Raw genomic sequence first — 16,449 nt, 5'->3', positions numbered from 1 at the left:
TAGGTAAACCACCAATTCTTATCTGTTCTATCTGTTGATTTTGCTATGTTGAAATGTTGCATGGAAAAACGCCACTCAAATGTTAATCAGCTTTAGCAGATCGAGAGAGCATGACCATTCACTGCTGGTGGAAATGCAAATCTAAAGATTCTCAGTAAAGCATGGCATGCTGAGAATTTATCTGGAATGTAAACTTGCTACATTTGTGAAGGCAGAGTACAACACTCTGTCTGACTCCAACAGCTGGTTGCAACATAACAGAGAGATAGAGCAACAATGAAGTAATTTTGGGATGCATCTTCCCCATTTCACACAAGAAGGTAGAAAGAAACTCCTAAGTACTAAGTACTCCTGTCTGTGAATATTGTCTTAGCTGTAAATAGCCTGGCTTCGGTTTACTTACATGATCAATCATCACAAATCACAAAACCTCTATTTCCTGGATATTTTACCATGAAGAACAGGGAATACAGAATAATGCAATGAATGCTAGCTACATTTGAAATAAATGCACACCTAAAATCCTTAACACTAAAAATAAAAATACACGCTCTAATAAGAGAATACACTCCAGCAAACAACTGATGTGTGGCTTCCTCATCTGCTATGAAACTTACAATTCTTTTCCCTTGTTTTATTCATTCCTCTCTTTTCCTCACTTTTCTTTTTATTGAGTCTTTCTACTTTCCCTGCCTTCTCCTATTTTTGTTTGTTTGTTTGTTTCCTTTTCTAAGGCAGCAAAAAGAGCAGAAGAAATAAACGAAGACTTAAAGCTATACACCACAGGTTTTGCTGCAATGGTTAATGCAAATAAACACATTTCACTGAGACTACCATAAATGACGAAACCAGAAGAAAACATTACAGTACAAGCAATTTTTCCTACAACAACACATGAAGGAAAGCATTGCCAGGAAACCTGCAGCTGTCTTGTGCAAAGCTCTCTATTTCTATAAGCCCATAGTGCTTTCTTTGAGGTTTTCAAAGAACTGCAAATTAAATTTGAGTGAAGCAGCTGCTGAACTGCCTGGCTGGCTGCATGTAACCGCTGAGGCCAGAAGGAATATCTTCCACTGGCTCAGCACCTCTGTGCCTCAACGACTGTCAGCTGCCAGTAGGGTGTAGGCTAGAGCACTTCCCTACCTGCTTTTGCTTACCTCAGATGAGCCCCAGCTTCCAAAGCTACAAGATGATGCTGTTGCTCAGCATCACCAAAAAGAACTGCAGTCTGAAAAGAGGTTCAGCCAACCTAATTACATGAGAGAGGGCTGGAAGTCAAATACAAGCCAATGTGTGGGCATTTAGAGTAAACAGCCAATTAAATCAAACACGATCTCCCACACAGGGAATGACCAAGACAGCCATTAACAAAAAGTGTCTATCGCCCATGTAAAATTCTAAGTGCAGCTCCCTTTAAGTATTTATAAATGATGTCAGGCCTCCATAAATAAACTGCTTTATAAATATGTATGTATTTTTAAAGATTTTCTACTACATCTGTTCCCTCACCCAGCAAAGATACCTCCTAAATCCAGTATGTGAGAAAACAATCCACCTTCAAGACTTACTATGAAAAGGAGGCAGCAAATAGCATCTTCTTTCTCTTTATATGAAGGAGGATCCATCCATTCATTGTACTAAAGTTCCCTTCACAAGAAAGGTGGATGTTTTAGCCACAACCTCCAAGCTAGTCTCATCTGTACTGTTTGTCTCTTGGGTCTTCTCTATGCCTTTTCCTAAGCCATCTCCTTTTTCTCCTCATTCTGTCTATGCACTCACATTACACTCATCCAGGCCCATAACAACTGCAGAAAACAGACTCTTCTTTTTTTTTTCTTCTTTTTTTAAAGAAAACAAGTTGTAGTTGTCTGCAAGAGAGAAAATGAGAAGATGGCAGCCATTTTGCTCCCTTCTGCTTCTGGTTCTACTGACAGAGATGGAAAGCTGAATGAGGAAATAAAATCCCAGGAGATGGAAGTCAGGAAACAAAATGAAAGTTAGGGACGAATCTCAGGATCACAAGATGAAATTCACAGCCAAATACCACAAAAAATACTGATATTATTGATATGTTCACTTATGCTGTAAGTGAATTTGTTTTGTTTTTCTGTAGGATTTCAGCACAAATTAGCACCATTTTGACAAAAACAGCATTGCTTTGCAGCCATGGATTTCTTTACATGCTACAGTGAGACAGTATTTTATAAACCTATGACTTCATTTCAAGATTTGCATAAAAAGATTGCTGAAAATCAAATTTTAAGGACAGCTAATCAATCTCCAGAATTATACCTGCATTAATATTCTAACTCAACTCATGTATGAAGTTAAATGCTCTCCCTTTTTCATCAAAGAGCTTCAAACTGCATTACTTCTAACATTTATCCTAGATATATAACAAGCTACTTGGGTGTATAACTCAATTATAGGAGCTCTGCTAACATTTATATCTTTCTAAAGTTAGATTGTTGTGGTTTATGATGTTTGTACTAAGCAATGTGTCAAGTGAAGTGCAGCTTCTGGAGTACATTTGTTATTTTACATAGAGTCTAGTGATTTCCATCTAATCCTCCTGTTGTTTTCCATACCCTTCAGTCCCTCACTTTGAACTTCTGGAATTACATATTAAGACCTAAAAGTATTTCAAAACAAAAAGTATGATTATCATTTTCCAGTTAAAACTTCAAATAACAATGATTTCCAACAGGAATTATAATCTGAAACACTGCATCTTTATTCAGTGTTACCCTAGTAATCCAATGGCATCATTTCTCCACTATATTACACCTCTTTATTCAGACAACTTCAGATGTTTATCGACTTCCCTCCATAAAAAAAAATATGTCTGCCCTTAAATTTCCTGCCACTTTAATATATTCTTCCTCTGATGTTTGGATGGCTTAACTGTCAGTAGCTAACTAATGCCTACATCTCGTTACTTCCCCTAAGACGTGAGAATAGTTGCTCTTTTAAAAAGAAGAGCAGAACAAATACTGCCATGCTTAGTCTTATCCCACTGTAACTTCACAGGGAGTAAAAGTTAGAAGTGCTACATTAGTACACAGCTGATGTTGTATCAAACCAATGAACTGAAACCAGTAAGAGAAAAGTTTTACAGATAAATACGTGCTGAGTTCTTTCACACAGATTATGTTTTACCCTTTCATTCCATTACATTATGAAAAGTCCCAATACATTACAAGCTGGCTTAAACTATTTTATAAAACCTTCCCATAGCTTTTTCCTTAACAGACCTAGCCTGGATTTTGCTAAACCTAGCTATCCATTCACGGATATCATGCATAAATTCAAAAGAAAGCAAGCGTCAGATGTCTCAGCTATGGGAAGACCTAACATCAGCTCTTTCAGGTGACTTTCAAAGAGCTGCCACTGACAGAGAGACCTCTCATCTGAGTATGAAAGCTACAGAAGTACAGAAAAAAGTACCGTTCCTCTGTACAGATGACTCTGGATCTCTTGCTAAATGAAATACTGCTGAGATAAAACACAGGTGAAGACAACAAACAGTGAGAAGCAAGTGCTGCCTGTGATTTAGCAGAGACCCTCAAAACTTAGTTTTCTTGATGAGGAAGACATCAAGCACCCATTGCTCCTCCACAATTATTATCTCCATAGAAGCATTTCTACTGGCTGTGCTCAGGTCATCTAAAATGCAGTGCACAAGTAGAACATTTTACAGATGTTGTTAGTGAAGCATGTGTAAAGCACCTTTCATTTTTAAGGCAAGTGCCACATAAAGTTCATCACACAGAGCTAATTCTTCTTCTAGAAAGAGTGTTTGTTTGTAATTTTAGCAGTAACTCTAGTGAATGAGAGTTCAAAATATATATTAAATATATTAAATATATATAAAATATATTAATAATATATATTAATATATATATTATATACTATATATATTATATACTATATATATTATATACTATATATATTATATACTATGTATATATACACAATATTATAGTATAATCAAAAGAGAGCTTACCACACAGAAATAGCTGAAGAAAGTTTTGCATGCTAATTTGCTTCATAATAGCCAAATCTAACACAAATATGATAACAGTGTCTCCAGTAACTCAGATACGGAGTGGTCTCCCCACAACCATATTCATAGATTGAACAACATTGTCATTTTTGGTCTAGGAGATTCTGCCAAAGTAAAAAGGGAAGGAAGGGAGAACAAAAATCACTTTAATAGTAACTAAAGAACGAAGAGCGCTTATGCCAATGGAACATATTTATTTGGGGCTATGTTAAGGAAAAAAAAAAAAAAAAAAAAAAAAAAAAGCCCTAAGTCTTTTAATATAATTTGAAACCAGACTCTCCCCACAGGAATGGAAAGAATAAAAGCTGTTTGTTGTCTCGAGACCAGGGATGAAGGCACACTGCAACATTTCTAGCTAAAGGTCACTGCCCCCACAGCCACCCTCCCACAGACGCACAGTGCTACTCCAAAGCAGCACAGGGCTCAGGGTACAAAGGAAGTTAGAGTGCTTTGTTAGAATTACTTTTATGTAGGGGAATCCAGCAAATGCATATAACAATAATATTCCTTTGACATTATTTTCCTTGCAGAAAGCCCAGTTGGGGAGTGGAAACAAAGAGCAGGAGCCAGCAGGATTAAAGAGACTGCTCTGATAACAGCTAATAAGGAAAAGCTGGAAGCAATACGTCTCCACCTCCTGAAGACGGAGGAGCAGGAGGTGACCATGAAGCCCAACTAGAATGATATACTAGAATAAAAGTAGTACTTTATTTACTCATTTGCAATACTTTAACAAAATTGCTGATTCAAAATAATCAAAACTTCAGCTGAGAAAAGTAATTTAAGTCAGAAATCAAACACAAGCAATGAAGCTGGCCAGCACCTTGCAGGCACAGTTTTCTATGAGCCCATGATCTCCATTCCCAGACTGCCTGCTACTTATGTTTCCTTTGAATAGAGTGGAAGGAGGCAGGCAGGCAGCAACTAGGTACAAAGGCCTATTTCATTTCCCTCCAAAAGCATTTTTTCTATCTCAGTCTTTGGTGGGTGTAGTTGACTTATTTGTTTTCTTTAGTGGCAATTCTGGCATACGAAGATCTGATCTCATTCCCATCTCCTCCCTTCTTAGCTCCTTACTCCTGACCCTGTATCCCAATTCCTTGTGTGCATCATGAAAATGTGCTTTCTTCTTAGCAAATATCAATGAGTTTATTGCACAGACCACAAACAATTATGTTAGCACAACTGAGAGGGTTGCAGGAATAGGAAAGAGCAGCCAGGAGAACGGAAAGGGCAAGAACTTCTTGTCTCCAAAGAAAACACACTACAGAACAGCCTCCTAAGAGCTCAGCCAGCTTCAGCCAGGCTTCTGGCTCTCCACAAATACTCCCAAGGCTTTGGCCCAGCACATCTGCTCCCTCTCCACATCAGCTGCATTTGCCACGATAATGAGAATTTCACAATACTAGTCATTTTCTGGTAGTCCTCCTGCTATGGAATCAAGAGAACTTCATTTACATCAAAACAAAACAAAACAAACAAAGCACTTATTTGAAAGGCAAATTTGCTAATGTTAACAACAATGGCACAACATACCAAGAAAGAAAAGAACTGAATGAAATAATCCGTTAATACTTTGATTTCATGACTTCTTGGTCAGCCTCATGAGTATAAGGCTCAACATGTGCAACACAGCACTTCCATCTGCATTTGACTGGGTAGGACATAGGGTTACTCATTTTTCCCATGGTTTCCCCCTATCAAATCAGATAGAGAAGTGGTTTCCAATGGCCTTACAAGCACCTAAATCCAAGTTGGAAGGCAGATGCCCCTGCCCGTAGCCACCAAGCAGTACCCAAGCCTGTTATAACCTGCTCTGGCTCACCACAGAGACGTGAGGTCAGATGAGGTACAGGGGCAAAAAAGATGTGAGACCTCCTTATGAGATGGAGCAGGTTGGCGATGGCAATGGCTGGACCTCTTTTTTGCTTGGCATGAGGCAAGCAGTAAGAAGATAAGGTGATAATGTCTTCGGGGCCCTGGATATGAGGTCACACAAGAAGTACAGCAGAACACTGGATAAAGAACCACTGATGGTGACAACCATGCCAATGAAGTTTGAGAACATCTGCTATGCTTTCCCATGTTCTGGTACCAGCACTGTTGATAAGGCAGTTTCACAAAACTTGGTGAACTACCATAAAAGCTTGCTTTCACCAGCTGCACACTGCCTGTTGGCTTTATGTGTCAGGTTATATGTTTGTTGTTCATCAGATTTCTCCACAAGCCAGTGTAACTTTTGCAACGCAAGTTAACTACCTGGAAAAAAATGAAGATATTTCTGCTGTTTTAGTGGGTCAATGAAGTTTGGCAGGAGGTTCAATGAGCACCAGAACTGACACAAAGGAGGAAGCAAATGACATGGCCTGGAAGGAGATAGAGGGAAGAAGTGAAGCCATGGACCAACTGCCTCAGTCAAGGAGAAAGCATTCTAAGTGACTTTGATCATTTTCTCCTTTACCTTAATTTCCTTCTTGTAAAAGAGACTCATGCAGTAAAAGGCATGTCATTGGAAATGGTGCTGTTCTTACTAGTGATCATGAACTTCATCCAGTTTTTTCAGCCTGACTTCTTTCCGTTTTCCTTTACTTTGAGTTGTCCTGTAGTTAACCAGAATCCAATTATGTGGCAACAGAAGGATAAACACAGAAATATGTTTTTCAGTTTCCCCCAAATCAGTATGCCCCTGTCCATGACTAGCAGCAAGTTCCTCCAATGTGAAGATCTCTAGATGTTATTGCATAGCCACACACTCCAGAGGCATTTCAGCTTCAGTACAACCCACTGCAGTTCTTCAAAGACAGGGTTAATTCTTTGTTGTGGAAACACTCAAAAGATTTGAGTACAGTATTGCTTCATATCAGAAATCATATGATCAGAGATGGGTTAAGTACAGGAGAAGAATCCAGCTCTTGGTCTCACTTTATTTGATACAATTTGGCCTGATACAATAAGAAAAACCTCAATTAAAAAAATACTGAAAAATATAGAGCTTTTCAAACTCTACAAAGTAATATCAGAATCCCTGGTAGCTATGACTAAGCTTGACTTCTGCAAAGACATTGTACTTGTTTCCAGGCACAGGCATCAGAAGTTGTTAAGATCCACCCAAAATGAAGACTTATCATTCCACAGACTCTTGTTTTCATCTCCTAAGTGAAAAATTTCCTTTAAAGTGGAATCTGTAAACTTTAGATAGAAGTATCAAAGAGTTAGTATTTTTGTTCTGTAAGAACTGCAATTAAAAAACTTATCAATATGTTATCCTTGTGAAGATATTGCTTAAGTCCAATAGAGTTTCCACAAATTAAAAATAAATTCAAACAACTCCTGCTAGAATTTTTCTTGCTATTGTCTCTGAATCTTGACATTCAACATTTAGCCACACTTCAGTATTTTCCATAAAGCAGACATATATTAATAACACAACCTCTCTCTTACAGGAAAAATGCAAGGCCTGATGGGTTGATCTGTTGTTTATCTGCTCACAGTTCCACAATTCTAAGTCCTCAAGATTCAGATTTGGCATAGAATATGCCTTAAATGTCCTTATTATCTTAAGCACTAACTCTTGTGTACTTAAGATTTTGATTGGAACATCTGCAACACAGAACATGCCAGGAGTCCTTTTCAGGGGATGATTATATGAATGCAAACAAAATTTTGGTATGAGAAAAACATTAGGTGACATAGTCACAATTCACAAACACATTTTAATTCAAGTAAGCTGGCTAAAGGGATGACGAACTTTCTTTTAAATCTTGTCAACAACGTGTGGTGTTCTACAGTTTCAATTTGCATGGGATTCGACACATTTTCTTGTCCTGTATAAGCTTTAAATGGGTTTGTACCTAATGTGCCTCACATGAAGTTTGAGCTTTATGGCAGAACTGCTTGCTAAGTCGGCTGCACAGGCCACAAAATTTAACCCCGTGTATTATATAAACACAAAGTGAGGATCTGGTTGTGAAGCAGACTAATGAAACCACCAACACCAACAAATGGCTACAAATAAACAAGAAGGCAAAAGTAAATGTAGCTTGTTTAAAACATTTATAACACTCTGCTTGACATCTGGCAGTGTTTTAGAGAAAGGACATTGATGTAGTCCAGAGACAGTAAACAAGAATGATAAAGTTTGATGGTTGACATGCACAGAAAGTCTGGAAAACATGAATACCACAAAATGAAATTGAAGGCTTAAAACTTTTTGAATGGTGTTTCGTAAAGGAATAGAGGAAAACCAGCAGAATCACTCTAGTAAGAAGATAGCACATTTAACAGAACAATAGCGAAGTTCCTTATACGTTGTTGAATTGACTGTGGTTTTAGGAGTAAAAGTTCTGTTAACCTGCTTCTGTGGTCATACATTGTTAGTACTTAGTAAACCCCATCCCCATCCTGAGCTTCGTGGGCATTTTTACTATGATGAAGTCAGCATTCAATTATTTATTGTAGATAATCATACAATTATTATACAGATAATACCAATATTCTGACTTTCCTAAGCACAGTTGTAGAGGTTCAGTTGAGTAAACAGAAAGAAAATTCAAACTCTTTTAACTATTACTTGTGTGTGTGTGTGTCACACGTTTTTAAGATCAATAACCAAATATAAGTGAAAGAACTGGTGACAGTTTTAGTTCTTCTAGAAAGAGCCACTGCTTTACACACACACTCCCATACTCATATGAGAGTGGAAGGACTACAGGAAGAGTGCATGTGTCTATAGTCAGTCTGTTTCCTGTGCACTGCATCACATTCCTAAGGATGTATGCTTTTTCTCCCTCTTTTCTGTCCTCACTCCAGGATATATTCAATGGCACTATTTTAATATAAAAGGGAATTAGATTGAAAATAACCATATGCTATTCTGCATGACTCTTCACTCTGACTGGTGTCAGAGTACTTGATTATCAGACTGAGACAAACATACCTCCAAAATTCCAGCACTTCTAGGGCAAAGAGGTCCAGAGCTCATCGTCTGCTTGAAACTGACCCAACTCTACCCTGATGAAGCTCTACTGAAACATTCTGTCTTTCTGGCCTTAATTTCTGGCTGCTATACCACCGCTGAGGCTGCACATGTCCACTAACACATTTAACTGTCTCTCTCTGTCATTTTGAAACCCCACCTTGTCTGCTAACTTCAGGAAGTGTCCAGCACTGAGAGGAAAAGAAGCAGTGCTATTTTTTCAGAATGGAATCATGTGTGGCATATGAGGAATAAATTAACATTATAGAATCATAGAATCACAAGGTTGGAAAGGACCTACAAGATCATGTAGTCCAATTGTCCTCCCATTACCATAGCTACAGTAAACCACTAAACCATCTCTTGTAGCTCCTCATCCAGACACCTCTTGAACACTGCTAGGGACGGTGACTCCACAACCTCCCTGGGCAGCCATTCCAGTGCCTGACCACTCTCTGAGAGAAAAAGATTTGTTTTTATGATGTCTAATCTAAACCATCTCTGGTACAACTTGCGGCCATTTCTTTGGGTCCTGAAGATAACCAAGTGTACCCTTTCACTGTGGAATGGAGTATGGCACAGAGATCTATTATAACACTAACCTGCAACAAATGAGCTCCAGAATAAGCAACAATGTATTACCATTTGTGAGTTGCTTAGTCTTGCTGAGAAGTACCACATTAATGCAATTACAGTGTTGCCGAGACTTAAGATCCATGGTTTTGTGGGTTTTATTGAAATACAAACTCATTTGTGTAAATACAAAATGTTGAAAAACTGCACTCCTGGCAAAAATAACATTCAAAAGAAAATAATCTGCTTAAATCATTCATTGTGGTCATTTATGTAACACATGAGGGGAATATCATAAGTGCAGAGAAACAGACCCTCTGTCCTGTCCTCCACAGCACAATCTTAGCACACTTGTAGAAAAGCACAGATAATCATTTTTTTCTCTGTTTCACCATGAGCAAAAGTTTGAGTTAAAGGTTTTATGTCCTTCCCTAAGCAAGGGTGGAGACTCATAACATCCATCCTTTTCAACCAGTTCCAGTAGCCATAAACATGATGATCACTGGCCGCAGAGAGACACTGAACCAGTGATTAAGGAATTCTTTGGGGAGGTTTTGGTTTCACCTCTTAATCCAGTAAATATTGCACAGGAGCAGTTTCAAAGAGCAGAGCAAACCACACCAACAACCCTGCAGCCTACAGCAAAACAAATTCCATAGGAAACAACGGGCTGTGGTTCAAATTCCTTCCCAAAATCTGGCAAAGACACTACCTGAGGAAAGGTGTTCATTCTCTTCCTCCCCTTCAGAATGGATGTCTGGCCAATCTGCTATAAAGGAAAGGCTTCCGAGAATAGCACTAAGTCCTATGAATATTGTTTTGAATGTATTCTAAACAATTTTCATCAAATTCACACCCCTGTCACCATTAGTCAACCAAACGCCTGTTTCTGATAACTCAGTTTGTCCCCCTTGAGCAATCGCACAAATATATTGCTAATTCACCCACTAAACACCTTCAAACTATTCAGTGTTCAGCATCTTTGGCCTTAATTAGGAGAGAAATTGCATTTCAGAGCTAAGAAGCTCTAAGAGCTAACATTAAAATGATTTCAGGCTGGATGCTTGGAAAAATTTCTTCTTGGAAAAATTTCTTCTTGGAAAGAGTGTTGATGCAGTGGCACAGGCTGCCCAGTGAGGTGGTGCAGTCACTGTCCCAGGAGATGTTCAAGAAACATGGATGTGGCACTGAGGGACATGGTCAGTGGGCACGATGTGATGGGTTGGTGGTTGGACTTAATGATCTTAAAGACCTTTTCCAACCTTAATGATTCTATGACTTCATGATTCTATAAGTAAGATTTTATTCCAAGCACTTGACTAAAATTTCTAAGCTGACAGTAATCACCAAGTTTTCAGGTGCAAACGGTAATCAGCTTACAAAAACTATTTATTTTACATATCCAATAATTTCCTCAAGCTCCTCCCTAAGATTAAGGTAGTGCATACATAAAAGCTGACAAGAGCTGTGAAAACCTCCCAGCTGCACGTTCAGTTGTACCAGATGCATCTGAGCACAGTACATTACAATTGCTGACTTTCTCATCTGTTTACCAATGCAAATCCTACTTAACCAGAGGTCATTTGCATCAACAGGAATAGTTAAGCTTGTATTTGTTTTAATATATTCATGGCTTGTACCACAGTACAGTGTCACCAACAGCTTAATACATGAACAATGAAATGAGATGGAGTCTGATCATCTCTATAGAGCCATTTCTGTTCACCTGAAGGTGATCAGAAACACAGCGCAGATCCCTGCATCTGTATTTCCCATGGATGCAGACACTCACCAAGAATGCAATGCAGGGTAAACTTGTAAACAGCTGGCTTCCAAATGCCTCTTCCTGAAAGCCATGTCCCAGTCCCATTGCTGATAGGTAACGTCTTCTGGAGGCCAATCTCCAACAAGCTCACCCATGTAGATGAGGTCATGGGACTACCTACCTACAAGGTACCTATAAGATTCTCCTTAGCAGATCAGTGGTCATTCTGTCAGAAGGGCAGAGGCAGGGGAGACCACCACCAATCTATAGGTCAGACTTCACATCAGGAAAGCATAGATGAGAAAGCTAGCCATACATTGTCTGAACACACAAACCACACTACTAGTACAAAAATGAACACTAAGTCTTTTCTTGCTTGTTTACTACTCTGAAGACTCCTGACTGAAGTAGTAGTGATTCTCTTTAGACCCTTTTTCCTAAACTGATATACATTTTGATATTTAACCCGGGAAGAAACGCACCTTACGGCCGTTTACTGATATTTTTACGCTGTTGAACGGTGCCATCTGCTGGCTTGCCGGAGGAAGGCAGAATAGAGAGCGAGCAAAAAGCACGGTGTGCTTCGGACGTTGACACGGACCTCTAGAGATCATTCTCTCCACCGTGGGGAAAAAGTTGGCCTTAGATTAGATATCCTGAAGCCCTACATATTCTGGCTAAATACTGATTATCTCCAGCTAAGGGGATTCCACCGCAGAATCACAGAATGGCTTAGTTTGGAAGGGACCTCAAAGCTCACCCAGCCCCAACCCCTGCCGTGGGCATGGCTGCCCCCCACCAGCTCAGGCTGCCCAGGGCCCCATCCAACCTGGCCTTGAGCACCTCCAGGGCTGGGGCACCACAGCTTCTCTGGGCAGCTGTGCCAGCGCCTCACTAACCTCTGAGTAAAGGATTTCCTCCTAACGTGTAACCTAATTTTCCCCTTTTAGTGTAAAGCCATTCCCCCTTGTCCTGTCATCATCTGCCATGTAAAAAGTCACTCCTCCTGTTTATAAGCTCTCCTCCAATACTGGAAGTCTGCACTGTGGTGTCTCTGAAGCCTTCTCTTCCCCAGGGTGATCAGCACAGCTCCCTCAAATTTTCTTTGCCAGAATGGTGCTCCAGCCCTCTTATCATCTTCATTGCCTCCTGTGGATCCATTCCAACAGCTCCACAACTTTCCTGACAATGTCAATCATGACGTGAATCTGTGCATATATCATATCAAATGAAAGCTAGCTGGTACATTATTAACAAGTAACTAATACTAAATGAAACTTGTACACTTAAATTCAGTGAATATGTTACAGGACCTGAGGCTGTAGCTCACTAATATACTTTTAGAAACATTGAATAGTTGTGGCATGCTTCCCCTAAAGTAGTTTTGTTTACATATCCTATATATATATATATATAGGATTCAGCACTGGGACAGATAGGTTTGCTGTGTGTAATGAATTTAGGCTGCCACCTAACATACCAAAGAGTAAATATAATAACACATATTTCATATCTCCTTTAGTACAAGGAAAACATTCAAGATCACACAGATCGCTTTCATTGAAGAGTGAAGAATACATGCAGGATAATTTAAACCATCATTTTTAAATTAATTTTTAAAATGAGAAGAGAGAAAGGCTTGATACTTGGAACTAATCTCCATATGCATTTGAATTATCTCCTTTACTGACTTTCATTACACCAGGACCAGGAAACAGTTCCATCCTTTAAGCTAAATATAACTTGCTAAAATAAGTGCCCACAGGATGCATCATAAATATCTAAATTTACATAACACCATGTCTTCATTGAGTTCTTTTCTGTTTGTTTGTTTTTTTTATGTTTACATTCTTATTAAAAATAAATTGCTTGTCTCACTGCAATTTTCTTCACTGGTTGTGTTAGAGCCACTTCAATTATAAATTGTCAACACCAAGGTAGTGTTTTTCAAATGGTTTAATTAACTATAACGTCTTTCAAGTGTAGTAGATTGGGAAAAGGTCACTTTATAAAACCATTCAAATTTAAGGCATTGATCTGTCACTAGAACTGATACAAATTATAAGAGGTGACTGTTTTTGCATGTCATACACACACATTGTGAGTTTGGGTTTAGTAGTTATCACATCTACTTTATTTGGAAGAGGAAATTTGGTATTATTCAAATCTTTTGTTGTTTCAGAGCTCCAAATGAGCAGCTTACTCAGCTGAAGTAGCTAATATGAAGGAAAGGAGCCCCTCTGAACCTGCAGAATGCCTGTAAAAGGTACGGTATTTCTGCAAAGCAAAATGGTACTTTTCCACTTTTTACAGAGAGAATCACAGCAAAGCTTGCTGCCCCACAGTGGGGCTGGGGAGTGATTGTGTGGGAGTGCAGACACCAGGTTCCTTAGTGACTTGCAGCTCCATACAGCACATGTTCCTGTTCACAGAATCACATGGACCTCATGGCTAAGGCTGCGTCCATCAGGCCCAGCCACTGCCCCAGCATGACACCTGGAGCAGAGTGCCAGGCCCATGTTCAGGAAGCTCTTGGAGAGCTCCAGGGAGGAGACTCCACAATCTCTGGGCAGCCAGGGCTAATGCTCATTCCCTTTCTGATACACAGAGAGGGACAGGAGTCAGAACCTGAGAAAAATACAGAATTACCTTACTATTAAGTTTTTAAGTAAGTTGGTTGACTTCATCCTGGAAAAGGGATACATTTCCACTTGGCTGGCAATCAGAAAATCCACTTTGCCATCAGTTCTGAGCCAGGAATAATACTTCCAACAAGCTTGTTTCCACAGCCAACTTTGCCAGCTTCTTCTCCACACTTGTTCTGACACAAATGCTATTCCTTTCCCTCTTAGTTGTTCAGCTGCTCACTTTTCTGTGCTGAAGATAAATGATACCAAGAGGGAAAGAGCAGCAGCAGTGGCTGAGCTCAAGTACCCTGAGCCTTGCATGCTGCATTAAAGCTTACCATTAGAAAATACCTTTCATTGACCACAACATCCTAATCACCTCTCATGAGAAGGTAATAGAAAAAACGTGCTAGAGCATGTTACTCTGACCTCCAGTATATTCTCACCCTTTTCGCTTCTTTATTGCTGAATCCAGTTCTGATAATTTCTCAAAACAGCCTTTCTTCTGAGAAAAAATGTGGTTTCTAAGACTTCAAAAATCTACTGAGAGAACACATTTTTTTATATTTGTGACTGCATTGTAGAAAGCAAAGTAAATGCAATAGCACAAGCCTTATGGGGAGCTGTTGAGGGACTGGGATTGTTCAGTCTGGAGAAGAGGATGCTTGCGGGAAACCTTGTTGCTCCCTACAGTTCCCTGAAAGGAGGTTATGGTGAGGTAGGAGTCAGACTCTTCTCCCAGGTAACAGCAATAGTTTGAGAGACAATGGCCCCAAGTTGCACCAGGGAAGCTTCAGATTGGATTTAAGACAAAAATTCTTCTCAGAAAGAGTGGCGAGGCAGTGGCACAAGATGCCCAGGGAGGTGGTGGAGTCTCTGTCCCTGGAGGTATTCAAGAACGGCATGGATGTGGCACTGAGGAACATGATTAGTGGGCATGGTGTGATGGATTGATGGTTGTATTAGATGATCTTTGCAGTCTTTTCCAGCTTTAATGATTCAATGATTCTATGCACAAGCACAACTCTTTTTAACACAAAGCAGCAAATTTCAAGCATGAAAATATAATCAGAGATCCACAAATCCTTCACACCTCTTCAAACCATACAGAACAAATGTCTGTGTCTAATCCCATACAGATTTTTCTTCCAGAGATGTGAGATTTCACAGTTGAAAGAAATGAGCTCCGTCCATGAAAGAGGGAGGACACCACATCTCTTGGTTCTCTTAGCAGGCAGACACTTGCACACAGCACAGACCACTCTGTAGTCTTTCTTCCCCAAAGCATTCCCCCCTAGGCATGACAGAGTGCTCGGTACAAGCAAGTTGTAGCTCAGCACGTGAGTCTTCTCACAGAGGAGGGGCACTTGGGCAGGGAAAAGGCAGAGCAGCATACTTTATTCCTGCAGCAATAATCTTGTTTTAAAATATATTGAATGTTTTATTTGGCACAATTTTAGTTATTATGATTTCTCTTCCATGAGTAGTAAGAGAGGGGCATCGCGCACTGGATCCAGACACGAAGTCGTTTAGCTGTCAAGACTTTCTTTTAGAGTTTGAAATTATTTTCTACCTCAGATTGTAATGAGAAGTCAGAATCTGGAAATACATATATGTTTTTTAAGTACAGCCAAGGCACTCTGGTAAGGAAGTGACTTGCACATATTGCAGCTGTCTCCACAAAAAATGAATACTCGATATTCCAGGTTAAAGAAACCAAGGAATGTAACAATTTCTGTATGATCTAAAATTCCATCTAACTCACCTATTTTTTTCTGGCCTATGTGAGCCCCATGAACTTCAGTGTGTTGGAGCTCAAGATTAGATGCTTCCCAGAATAAGGAAATGAGATGGTATGAAGTTAAAAAAAAATAGTTCTTACTGTAGAAACGACAAGTTTTTTTTGCCTTCTATCCAACCTAATATTTTCATTGCACAGACAGCTTCTCTAAACTACTCTGTCTGAACTAGTATGAAGCTTGTCACTACTTACTTCTACAGTCAGAGCAAATACCTCCCCTGATCACAGCAAAAATACCCAAAGTGAGGGGGAAAACTCATTCTCTTCTCCAATGCAATTTCAATCTACCCCACTCCTTCTGATGTCATATGTCAAACTGACCTTATACTGACCCACCAGGAGGACTAATATGCATTGCCTATCCAAAAGGGAATTGATAGTAGGTGTTTGTAGGCATTCTGTCCACACGGAAGGCAGCCAAAGGTGTGAAGGCATGTCTCATAAAACTCCACTTTTCCTCTTCAGACTGTTCCTGGTAGATAATTGATGATTTCTGGGCTCAGTTAGGTTTCAGTGGATAAATCATGTGGGTGTGATGAGTATCATGCAAATATTCTCTTTCTGCTGTGTTCTCTGTGGTGAACAAGGGCATAATGAAGCACATAGCCTAGTAGAACACTTTTCTTTGGAGCTCCAGAGCAT

This window comes from Excalfactoria chinensis, chromosome 1, assembly GCF_039878825.1.
Source record: "Excalfactoria chinensis isolate bCotChi1 chromosome 1, bCotChi1.hap2, whole genome shotgun sequence".
NCBI lineage: Eukaryota > Metazoa > Chordata > Aves > Galliformes > Phasianidae > Excalfactoria > Excalfactoria chinensis.
The sequence above is the reverse complement of the archived record's forward strand: the minus strand, read 5'-3'. Positions refer to the sequence as shown.